This window comes from Tursiops truncatus, chromosome 2 (genome assembly GCF_011762595.2).
Source record: "Tursiops truncatus isolate mTurTru1 chromosome 2, mTurTru1.mat.Y, whole genome shotgun sequence".
Taxonomy (NCBI): Eukaryota; Metazoa; Chordata; class Mammalia; order Artiodactyla; family Delphinidae; genus Tursiops; species Tursiops truncatus.
This window is the reverse complement of record NC_047035.1, coordinates 67,315,299-67,328,339: the sequence shown is the minus strand read 5'-3', so window position 1 is coordinate 67,328,339 and position 13,041 is coordinate 67,315,299. Positions and strand designations below refer to the sequence as shown.

At 38.3% G+C, this 13,041-nt stretch overlaps 1 protein-coding gene across 9 annotated transcripts in view; it reads right to left on the bottom strand.

Annotated features, from left to right (window-relative positions):
* Positions 1-13,041, bottom strand: part of STRN3 (striatin 3) — a 113,833-nt gene that overhangs the window by 65,012 nt on the left and 35,780 nt on the right. The window lies entirely within an intron of this gene.

The following is a 13,041-nucleotide window of genomic DNA, read 5'->3' as shown; positions in this document are numbered from 1 at the left end:
AGCCGCTGTGCAGCAACGAAGACCCAACGCAGCCATGAATAAATAAATAAATTTATTTAAATAAAAAAGTATATGGCTTTTCAAGAAGAATAAACAAAAAAGCATGCTTGCAATAGCCTGTAACATTTTTCATAAAAATAACATTTTCCTATTTTATATATTGCTAACAATTACAGGGAAAAAAGAAACAAAAAATACTAAGATTTCCAGAGGCAAATAAAACCTTTATTTTATTTTTATTTCTGCTCTTTATAATAGAGTCTAAAACAGAATTTAATAGAAATACCGCAACCATCCTCTAAAATCTCAATGTAATTTTAGATGGTAGTAGTTGGCTTAAAGCATAAAAGATTTTAAATTTTTAACTATAAAACCTGTATTTCAGTAAGTTCTCATTTATCTGGCATTTGAAAGCATAAAGCTCCAGGTATAAGCCCATTTTCTATAAACATAAGAATTTACCCCTTCAAGGTATAAAACTATAAACCATTTTAATAGACTTTCTAAAAACACGTTTAGGGAATTCCCTGGCAGTCCAATGGTTAGGACTTGACACTTTCACTGCCGTGGCCTGGGTTCAATCCCTGGTTGGGGAACTAAGATCCTACAAGCCACGCAGAGGCCAAAAAAAAAAAAAAAAAAAACCCAACAAATTTTTAACAATAAAAAAACTTTTTAAAAATAGAAACACATTTAGTGACATCTTGACCAATTTTAAAATCTTCCTTTTTTTTTTTTTTTTTTTTTTTTGCGGTATGCGGGCCTCTCACTGTTGTGGCCTCTCCCATTGCGGAGCACAGGCTCTGGACGCGCAGACTCAGCGGCCATGGCTCACGGGCCCAGCCGCTCCGCAGCATGTGGGATCTTCCCAGACCAGGGCACGAACCCGTGTCCCCTGCATCGGCAGGTGGACTCTCAACCACTGCACCACCATCAATACAAATTCATAAAAATACTAAAATATTGCAAAAGCCAGTAATATGGTATTAATAGCACTGATTTAGAACCTGCAGAGTAATAATAAATTGACACATCCCCTTAGCTGCACAGAACCACTTCTTACCAATATACTTAAAACTCCTACCAAAAAGAGTCTTCCCACTCACTCTCTTGGTCAAGCTTGTTTTCTATACTACTGAGGTACTGGCAACAAGCTTCCCTCTTTCCTCAATCATTCTATTTTGTACCAGGCTAGGAAACCAAAAGAATAAATGGACTCTACTCCTCTAACGTATTTTATTGCTATTTACGTATCTTTGAAAAGAGAATGAAATTCTTTTAAGAATATGGCTGGGTATAAACTTTTAAAAAACTAAGTGGGAAAAGCTTCTACGTAAGTGACTTTCACCTTTTATTATTTGCTTCATTGTTTTCTGCTGACAAGATTGATTCTTTGGGGAAGCCAGTAACAAAAGAATGTTGACTTAAATGAAAGATTACGGTTCTATCATAAAATAGCAAAATGGCTTTCACATGACTACAATTAGAGGAAAAAAACATTTTTTCTTGTTATTATTGGAGAGCAAACTTTTGTTCTCAAGACTGGTATGTTTCTTGAAACCACATTTTTAAACCAAGAAATATTTCTAAGTTTATAATGAAAATAAGTAATTACAAATAATAAAAAATAATTTTACAAGCAAGTTTTTAAGAACAGCTTAATTTATTATTCTTCCTCTTAAAGTACTTTTAGTAATCAATTAAGGCAATACTGATCAGGTAAGTTATTTAAAATCATTACAAATCTTGAGATTGCTAATGTGAGAAAAAGACATTTAGTTGTGTAGTATGATTTTCATTAGTAGGGGTCCACATTCCTTTACTAAAATCCTTTAGGCCAGATGTGTTCTGGAAATTATTACTAAAATGTATGTACCACAAATTACTTAACCTTATCCAATGCAACTTGCAGCAATAACAAAATCAAACAAATACAACAAAGTATATGAGTGTTCAGTATGTGGGATAAAGACTATAAATAGCTGTTACCAAAACAAACTTGGGTCCACTTGCCCAACACACAGCAAAGCCAATTTACTGACAATGGGTGTGGTGAAGAAGTACACAGCTTACTGCAGGGTACCAAACAAGGAGAACAGGCAGCTCATGCTCAAAAGACCTGAACTCCCCAGTGGCTTTCAGGGAAGGGTTTTTAAAGACAACATCAGACGTGAGTGTTGCAGGGTGTTTGACAAGCTTGTAGACACTCTTCTAATTGGTTGGTGGTAAGGTAACAGGGTGATGTTTCAGGAATCTCAATCATCAACCTTCTGGTTCCAACTAATCTGGGGTCTACTGCTTGAGTCCAGCATATAATCACCCCTCTCCACAAATGGATGCAGAACAACTCAAAGATATGCATTAGATTGTTATCTATATCCCTTCAGGAGGAACTAGGAGGCCTGTGACTCTAATAACAGAGTCATATACTAGTTAGTCATTAACTACTTGAGTCTGTTCTTTAGAACTTGGGTAAGGCTAGGAGACTAAGGCCTTTTTTTTCTATAAACAAGGAACAAGGGACACAGAGGTGCTTTTGAATCTAGGAAGGTCCTGAAGGGTACTGCTCAGTTTCAACGCCCCCCTTTTCTTTGATTTTCCTCAATCCTGAGGGAAACAAGGGCAGGACAAGAAAGGAAATAAAGTTTTGGATACAAACGTTCATCATAAATTTTGGCAGGGGGACTCAGTTTCAATTCCCTACTCCTGTTTTAACTTTCCCCCAATCTTTACGGGAATGGGGCAACAACCACTCTGGCTACTTCCTGTTGAAATGGGGGCATAGTCCTGCTTCAATTTGGGGAATGGACCATGAGTTAGAGATATTCCCGAGTTCCAAGTCTTGGATCTGAATCTTGCATGATTAAGATCTTAGTCCCTTGATCCATCACTGTGGTGCAACAGACCCAATTAGAATTAAGAGGAAGAGTGAAAACCCAAACTTTAAATAAATCTCAGAAAACAGATCTCATTCCCTGAGGAATTCAGAAGAATAAGCCTGAAAATCAGTCTATCTGGGAGACTTGTTGTTGCCAGGTAGCCAGCTGCTTAGATATAAAATTATATCTAAGTAGGTTTAACTTCTGATGTGGTATTAACATATAAATAACAGGAGCTACTGGCCACTACACACACATCACTTTTTCCTGCTAAAAATCTAAATCTAATAGAATCTAACAATTCTATTGTCATGTAATACTCTGGCTAAAGAACCTAGCGCCTCCTGCTAGGAAGCTAGGGCTTGAGCTGTCTCATTTGTTACTATTATAAAAGAAAAAATTTAATAATTACAAGAGATCTTGAAACTATAAGGTTGGAGCTGGCAGGTGCCAGCAGACACTACTTTGAGAACAGCTGGTGCCATCCCTGAGTCCAACACAGTTCAGAAAATGCAAGTTCCCAGCTAAACAGAAATGTGTCTAAAATCATGTCCATAATGGCCACCAAGTTCCTACCTTGGATGCCTGAACCACAGTTACTCAGTTTTGATTTCTAAATGCATTTTTCCCCCCTTAATGGTTAAAGGAGATGAACAACATATGTCTGACAGGCCACAAAACAGGCTATTCTACTTTAAGTTAAATCATGATGTATAAGGCAGAAAGATTTCCCCATACCTCGATGTGGGAAAATTTCCTCTATCATTTCCCCTTTTGTTTGCAAATCTTTCCATAGATCAAAATATTTGTTCCTAGATGCTAGGATGGTTGTTGCTTCCTCTGGGTCCATCACGTCCTTTGGTGCTAGGCCTAATTGTGTGTGTGTGTGTGTGTGTGTGTGTGTGTGTGTGTGTGTGTGTGTGTGTGTGTGTGTGTGTGTGTGTGTATGTGTGTGTGCATGTATTTACCTAGTTATCCACATTGGATGAAAACTAATCAGACATAGTGAACAAGCTCAGACCTATGATAATAGAGAAGCATTTTGTAGTCTATACATTTTATCAATTATACCAAATTGTAACACGAACACTGTACATGTGCTTTTAGCAGTGGACTTAAAGCAAGCAGCAATACATGTTATGAGTAGTTATACTCTGTGACAACTTCACTAGAAAATTTTCTTTTCATCCTAAACACTGGGGCCACCAGTATGCTGTGAAGTAAAACAATAACTTTCAGTGTTGATAGGGAGACAAATATTTGGTAATCAATTCAATTGAATTAGTAGGATAGGTCTTACAGGCCTGGTCTGGATTCCTGGATCAGCTGCTTACCACTGCTGTCATCTTCTCATCCTGATGTGGGTGTCACTTGGGGTCAACAGTCTTTTCTATAGCCCAGCCCACTGCAGAGGCATAATTTCTTAAGTGGGAAGTATGAATTAAAGAGTCAATGTCCTTCAGTTTCGTTGTGCATTAGCCAACTAAGAGTAATTAATAAGGATCCTTTTCTCTAGATTGGAGACAGTCCTTTAAACTATGCCTTTCCCAGTATGCATAATCTCCTGGTTGTACATCACGGGGTATTTGATCTTCATCCAAAGATAGTTTGTTGCGATAAGCTTTAGAAACAAAGTTAAGAGTGTCCTTTTAATAATTCAACTAAACTTTACAATTATGTGACTTAACAAAGAGCTAACTGGGAAGTGGGTCTAAGGCGGTAAAAACAGACCTCAATTAACAAAACTAGAATATCCACTGAAACAATTTTTCTCCCTAAAATTGCCTTCATTTCTACCAAATATAGCCAAATTAAGACTAAATTAATCACAAAATAAGTCTGATTAACTGGTCACAGAGGCACTAACAAGCCATCCAGGAACTTTTCATAAGGAGTCTCAGATTGAATTCTTTAAAAGCCTCTCAAGGCCAGGAAAGCCACACCAAAGGCTTGCCAAAGATTCTGCCTGTGGTATCTATAGATCTGAGTGAATTCCTCTCTTCCAGAGGTCTCCAAAATATCTTGAGGTTCCTGCACCTGCCAGGAGGTGTTCTTCCTTATTCACCTGTTAAGGCTGCTGGGAACCTAAGAGTTTTCAATTTCTGGAGGAATCAGATATAGAGAAAAGATAAATGTTTCAATTCTGCTTACAAAGGTATAATTTACCAAATTTTTCTAAGTTAGAGCTGAAGGAGACAGGTTCCCTTATATCTGGAGAACACAAATTAAAAGCCAGTAACATTTCAAAAAAAACCCCATAAAAATTATATAACTATATTAACCAATTCACTCAGTCCTGTGTAACTAATATTTTATCTTAGTCTTTTGTTAATGGTTTCATGAAGCCATCAGGTTTTCCATTAGAATTCTTTAATTTTTTTTTACCCAGTTCAGCAGTATGATTTGAAATTTATCAGAAACCTATACTTGTCAAAAAGTTCTTTCTATGAAACTTCTTGAAGATGAAGCATTTGTGCTGAAGCATCAGAGTAAAACTCTACAAATGACAAAAGACTTTAAAAGGTACGGTTAAAGATCTGATTCCAACGCAATTCACAAAGAAACCTGGTTATTGTTGTGACCTGCAACATTTTAAGATAATAACTAGAATTATGACTGATAATATTATACCAAGACACATCCAAATTTTAGAAATTTTACATTATTTTTGGAACACTTACATTTAAGACATTTACCCATAATAACCTAAGGTTTATCACCACTCATTTGACAATGTTTCCCATGTAACTTAACATATCAAGTAATCCCAACTAATTAGTCTAATATCTCTCTGAGGTGCTTCAGGGGCCCTATGGAGCATCCCAAAGTTAGTGAGAAATCAGGAGAGCAACAATCAGAATTTGATCTTTGGGAAGTTTGCTAAAAACATCAGTAAGGCTTCAAAACACACTCAAACAGGATTAAAGGTCACTATGAAATAATACTCACTTAACCAGAAGGGAAAATCCAATTAAAGTGGCATTCCACTCAAAACCAGATTACCAAGTCCTATGCCTTCCCCCTCCCCACAGAAGGAAATTTCCAATTAAGGCAACCCCATAGGAAAGAATACCCTGGTGTAATCACACGGAGGTTCTGTCAATTACCAGAGATGACTTACAGACCAGGACCAGAGCCTTGTTTCCTTCACCACAGAAGCACCATGGACAGTGATGCCTGGTCGACAGCAAGAGGCTGCCCTTAAAAACAAAGGTGTTCAGGAAGCTGCTGGACAGGATCTGAGAGCTGCCACCAGCCAGGGGCTGATGTGCCACAGGCAAGATGCCCACTCTGGATGACAGTTCATTTGTGGTTTCCAAAACTGTTACTGAACCAAACTTGGGTCCAGTCACCCAACACACAGCAAAGCTAATCTACTGACACTGGGTTGTGGTGAAGTAAAGCACAGCATTTATTGCAGGGCACCAAGCAAAGAGAATGGGCATCTTGTCATCAAAAGACCCAAACTCCTTTATGGCTTTCAGGGAAGGGTTTTTTTAAAGGCAACATTAGAGGTAAGGGTGGCAGCGGGCCTGATCAGCTCATGAACATTCTTCTGACTGGCCAAACCCAAAGTCAGACATCAATAACTTTGCCTTAGTAAAGAATTCTTAACATAACTTAGGCTCCAGGTGGCATAAGAAAACTATGAATTGGCAAGCAGGATGAAAACTATTTGTCAGCCCAAACAAACTTCATACTAAGAAAACTGGATTACTAAACCAAATCAATTGTCTTTGTTTTACCACCAATTAGACAAATGCCACTAGAATATAAGCTCTATTAAAGTATGAATATTTGTCTTTTGTTCACTAATATATTCCTATTATCAAGAACATTGCCTGGAATATGTAAAAACTCAATAAATATTTGTTGCTAAATAAATGAATGAAATCATAATTACAGTTTCTCAGTTTACTCAACTGTAAAATCTGGGAGTGACCATATATATATATATACAACTTCTTCCTGAATCTCAAAATACGTAATTCATCTATGGTAGGTGATATTTCTTTAAAGAAAATGTAAAGTTTTTCACATGCATAAAGGAAAAATTTACTTTGGTTAAGTAACTGTGTTTGTGATTTGGTAATTTTTAAATCTAGTCTATGTTAATTCAGTATATTAATGATCAAAAATTAAGAAAATATTTAAGACATTTAAGAAACTAAGCATGAATAAGCTGAAATAATCCTAAATTTAGGAGTCTTATGTATCTGTGCCCACATTTGTTGCTACAGTACTAAATCCAATCAACGTACAGTTTTTTAACCTAAAATTTTACATTTTCAAGGAAAAAAGCCCTGAACACAATCCCTAATATATACTTAACTAACCTTAAGAATGTCAACTAAGAAAACAATTTTCTTTTGGAAATCCCCTTTAACAGCTCAAGTAAGACACTATTACTCAATAAAATTTTCCACAAAATAGGATGTCTCTGATGTGGCCCAAAGCTACCACAGTTGTTGGTCTAAGAAGATACCTTGGGCTTTAGTGCTCTGGAATTCTGTGGAATACCCTGGGTTAAATTTAGTTCATTTTCCCACAAGGAAAGCTTATAAAAGGGTTAAATTTACTCTTCTTCCTGAAAAATCCTTGGTAAGAATTAAAACTTAGTTGTTAATAAGTCAGCTATCTTTTAAAAAGAAAGGTGCCTTTTAAATCTCTAGGGGAAAAATTATTCATGTAACTTACTAGCTCATTAAAACCACTCATATATTTAACAAAACGTAGTGCACTGCTCATGTAATTTTTTTTTTTTTTTGCGATATGCGGCCTCTCACCGCTGTGGCCTCTCCCACTGTGGAGCACAGGCTCCGGATGCACAGGCCCAGGGGTCACGGCCCATGGGCCCAGCCGCTCCGCAGCGTGCGGGATCCTCCCGGACCGGGGCACGAACCTGCGTCCCCTGCATCGGCAGGCGGATTCTCAACCACCGCGCCACCAGGGAAGCCCTGCTCATGCAATTTTGGTACTAGGAATTCTAATAGCTTAATTTGTTGCACATCTTTAAAACTAATGTAAAAATAATGATATGAATATATGACAGGTATATAGAAAGTCCTAGAATGTGCACGGCTTGCCATGGTTACATACCTCGAAGTGCAATTCTCTTCTGATCCCAAATAAACCCATCTCTGCTAAAGAAGTAACCGTCTATTTGTTTTTTTAAACACACTCAGGTTCTGCTGCTCACGGCTCAGAAAGCCAATACTCAACAGGGTGTTGGTTGGAAAGGAAAAGTTCCTTTATTCAGTAGGCCGGCAACCTGGGGAGAAGGTGGACTCGTGTCCAAAAACCAACTCTGAAGATTCTGCTTGACCATTAAAGTTTTTAAAAGGAGAACCATTTTGAGAGGGGATCAGAGTCTCTGTTGTCTTCCACTCTGTGCAGACTTTCTTCTGATTGGGTGGTGCTGAGGTAATAGGGCAGTGTTCCAGGAATCTTGTGCTCAGCCTGAAGTTACCATCCTCCACCTGGGTGGAGGCCTTAGTTCCTACAGAAGAACTCAAAGGTATTGTTATATATATTCCTTGAGGAAGAACCAGGACCCTGCACTATTGTTCTTGACTGCTGCTCCTTTGTTTCTGCATTCCCTCCCTTCTCTCATAAGCAACTGCTTGAATCTGCCCTTTGGATGGAATTCAGGGAAGGTCAAGGAGGCTGACCACAGTATAATCAGCTGCTTCAGGGTCAAGTTAGCAATACATAGTCCTAGGCTCTATTTTCATCAGCCTTTGACCAGATAAGATCACATCATTTAGCCCTGTTAAATTAAACAAGGAAGCCATTAGACTGAGTTGGTTTTAATGCCTTAGGAGCCTACATAGCCAAACCAAAACCTAAGCCTGTAATGCCTAAAGGTTAATAAATCAAACCTAGGACTTCCCTGGTGGTCCAGTGGTTAAGATTCCGTGCTTCTAGGACTTCCCTGGTGGCGCAGTGGTTAAGAATCCGCCTGCCACTGCAGGGAACACAGGTTCGAGCCCTGGACTGGGAAGATCCCACATGCCACGGAGCAACTAAGCCTGTGTGCCAGAACTACTGAGCCTGAGCTCGAGAGTCCGCGAGCCACAACTACTGAGCCCGCGTGCTTCAGCAATTACTGAAGCCCGCGCTCTGCAACAAGAGAAGTCACTGCAATGAGAGGCCCGTGCACCACAATGAGAAGTCTCACTGCAATGAGAGTGGACCCCGCTCACTGCAACTAGAGAAAGCCCGTGTGGAGCAACAAAGACCCAATGCAGCCAAAAATCAATCAATCAATTTATTAAAAAAAAAAAGATTCTGGGCTTCCACTGCTGGGGGCGAGGGTTCCATCCCCGGTCCGGAAGTTCCACATGCCACACAGTACAGCCCAATAATATTAGTAGTAACAATAGTAATAATAATAAATCAAACCTAAGGACAACCATACGACCAGTCAACTAGGCTTTCCCAAATAAAGGAATTACTACCTAAGCTAATAACTTATTTGCTTTACTTTCACCTCCTCTCTATAAGTCTTCCCCTGGCTCCTGTCCAGAGTGCTCCTATGACTTCTGGTTTGTTTCTGTTCAATTTGAATAGACATTTGCTCAAATAAACTCTTAAATTTTTTTTTTTTTTTTTTTGCAAACGTGGACTTCTCACTGTTGTGGCCTCTCCCGTTGCGGAGCACAGGCTCCGGATGCACAGGCTCAGCAGCCATGGCTCACGGGCCCAGCCGCTCCGCAGCATGTAGGATCTTCCCGGACCGGGGCATGAACCCGTGTCCCCTGCATCGGCAGGCGGACCCTCAACCACTGCACCACCAGGGAAGCCCAAACTCTTAAAATTTTTAATGTGCCACAGTTTATCTTTTACCAGGCTGTAGTTCTCACTACTAAAAGGTGATGTAGAGTAGGACAAAGCAAGAGGAAAGGAAACCTCACTCTCCTCCATTAGATTTTAAGCTGCCTGAACAAAAGAACTTGTGTTCTATTTTGTATTATTACCCAGCATGCCCTATACATATTAGAAATCTATCGAAGTAATACTGGTACTGGTGTTCACTGCCACAATTGTTTACTGAGTGCCCCCTATGGCTCTAGGGATACAATGATGCACTAGACCAATACAATCCCTACTCTTAGAGCTTATAGTGTACCGTGAGAGAGACAGTACATTCGTTCCTTCAGTATCCCTCAGGGGATTGGTTCCAGGTCCCTTATATAAAATAACATAGTATTTGCATATAACCTACATACACTGTCCTTTATACTCTAAGTCATCTGTAGATTACTTATAATACCTAATACCATGAAAATGCTATGTAAATAGTTGTAAATACAATGTAAATGCTATATAAATAGTTTCCAGCACATGCAAATTCAAGTTTTGCTTTTTGGAACTAACCGGAAACTTTTTTTCTGAACATTTTCCATGTGCGGTTGGTTGAATGCATGGATACAGAACCTGAGGACGTGGAGGGCCGACATTAAATAGACTAGGCATGTGCAATGCAGCTTAATGAATATTATGATAATGGAAATTCACCACATAGGAGGCCTTTGTACTTGCAAGCTCAAAGATAATTTCCCAGAGCAAATGACAGCTAAACTTTAGACTGAAAAGGAGCAGAAGAGAGTTCAAACAGGAGAGGAAGTATTCCACATAGAACTGCATGTGTGAAGGCCTGGAGGGGAAAGAGGATACACTAACTTTACAAGTTTAGAGAAACAAAGTATAACTGGAACATGTATGTCTGGGAGAACTGGGAGGTGGGGGGGAGGAGGAGAGGAAAAAGGAGGAGAGCTACAAGGGAAATAAAGCTGAAAGGTTAGCAGAAGCCATATTGTGAAAGGCCTTATTAGAAAATACCACTAAAAAGCTGTATTTGAATATATCAATACATATAACATAATGTATAGACACTAAAAAATTTTATGAAGACCTCTTCTGGATACTCCCTGACAAAACAGTGGGGATAGTACATAGTACAGGGAAAGCTCAATAACAACAAATAACCCAATTAAAAAATGAGCAAAGGATGTGAATAGATACTTCTCCAAAGACGATACAAAACGGCCAATAAGCACATGAAAAGATGATCAACACCACTAATCACTAAGGAAATGGAAATCAAAACCACAGTGAGATATCAACTCACATATATTAGGATGATGGCTATTCAAAAAAACAGAAAATAATAAGTGGTGACAATGACACAGAGAAACTGAAACCCTTGTGCACTGTTTGTGGGACTGTAAAAGGGTGCAGGTGTGGGAAAGAGTACACCAGTTCCTTAAAAAATTAAAAACAGAATTATCATGATCCAGCAATTTCACTTCTAGGTATACATCCAAAAGAACTGAAAGAAGGTTCTCACAGAGAGATTTGTGCACCCATATTCATAGCAGCACTAGTCACAACAGTCGAAAAGGGGAAGCAACCCAAGTGTCCATCACAGATGGATGGATAAACAAACTGTGGTATATAAATACAATGGAATATTATTCATCCTTAAAAAGGAAGGAAATTCTGATGCTTGGATATACCTTGAGGACACTATAGTATATGAAATAAGCCAGTCACAAAGAGACAAGTAATGTATGATTCCACCTACAGGAGGTATCTAGAGTAGTCAAATTCACAGAAAAAGAAAGAAGAATAGTGGTGGCCAGGGGCTTGAGGAAGGGTAACTGGGTTGTTGTTTAATGGTTACAGAGTTTCAGTTTTACAACATGAAACAGTTCTGGAGATTGGCTCAACAACAATGTGAATACACTTAACACCACTTAACTGTATACTTAGAAAAATGATAAATTTTATGTTATAGGCTTCTAACACACACACACACACGTTCCTTGTATCCAATACCTACCTTTCCAAAGAGAATCAATGCATGATTGTCTTGTTTCACCTCCTCACCTGAAGTATAGTTGATTTACAATGTTTAAGGAATACAGCAAAGTGATTCACTTTATTTATGTGTATATATATACGCATATATATTCATACACTTTTCAGATTCTTTTCCATTATAGGTTATAAGAAGATACTGAACACAGTTTCCTGTGCTACACAGTTGGCCCTTGTTTATTTTATATATATACTTATATTTTTTATATACACACACACACACACACACACACACACACACGCGTGTGTGTGTGTGTGTGTGTGTGTGTGTGTGTACCTTAATCCCAAATTCCCAAGTTATCCCTTCGCCCTCCACCTTTCCCCTTTGGTAACCACAAGTTTGTTTTCAGTGACGCCACTGGTATGTTTTAAAGCAATTCTCAGATATCTCATTTCACCCAAAAATACTTCACTATATTTTGCTAACAAATATTTAGTTTACAGGGAAAAAATGCCATTACCACAGCTAACAAAATTAAATAATATTAATATTTTTATTATATTTGTTATGGTGATCTGTAATCAGTGATCTTTGATGTCACTACTACCACTGCTGAAGGCTCAGATGATGGTTAGCATTTTTTAGCAGTAAAGTATTTTTAAAATAAAAAAAAAGTCTACAGATAATAAATGCTGGAGAGGGTGTGGAGAAAAGGGAACCCTCATACACTGTTGGTGGGAATGTAAATTGATACAGCCGCTATGGAGAACAGTATGGAGGTTCCTCAGAAAACTAAAAATATTGAATACAATTACCATATGATCCAGCAATCCCACTCCTGTTAATATATGTGGAAAAGACAAAAACTCTGATACATGCACCCCAATGTTTACAGCAGCATTATTAACAATAACCAAGTGCTCATCACCAGAAAACTGGTTTAAGAAGATGTGGGGTGTGTGTGTGTGCATGTGTGTGTGTATACACACATAATGGAATATTACACATATACATATATATTCCATTTGTAACAACATGGATGAACCTAGAGAATATCACACTAAGTGAAGTCAGAGAAAGACAAATTATATGATATCACTTATTGTGGAATCTAAAAAATGATACAAATGAACTTATTTACAAAACAGAAACAGACTCACAGACATGGAAAACAAACTTATGGTTATCAAAGGGGAAGGGGGGGTATAAATTAGGAGTTTGGGATTAACAGATACACAATACTATATATAAAACAAATAAACAAGGACCCACTGTATAGCACAGGGAACTATATTCAATGTCTTGTAATAACCTATAATGGAAAAGAATCTGAAA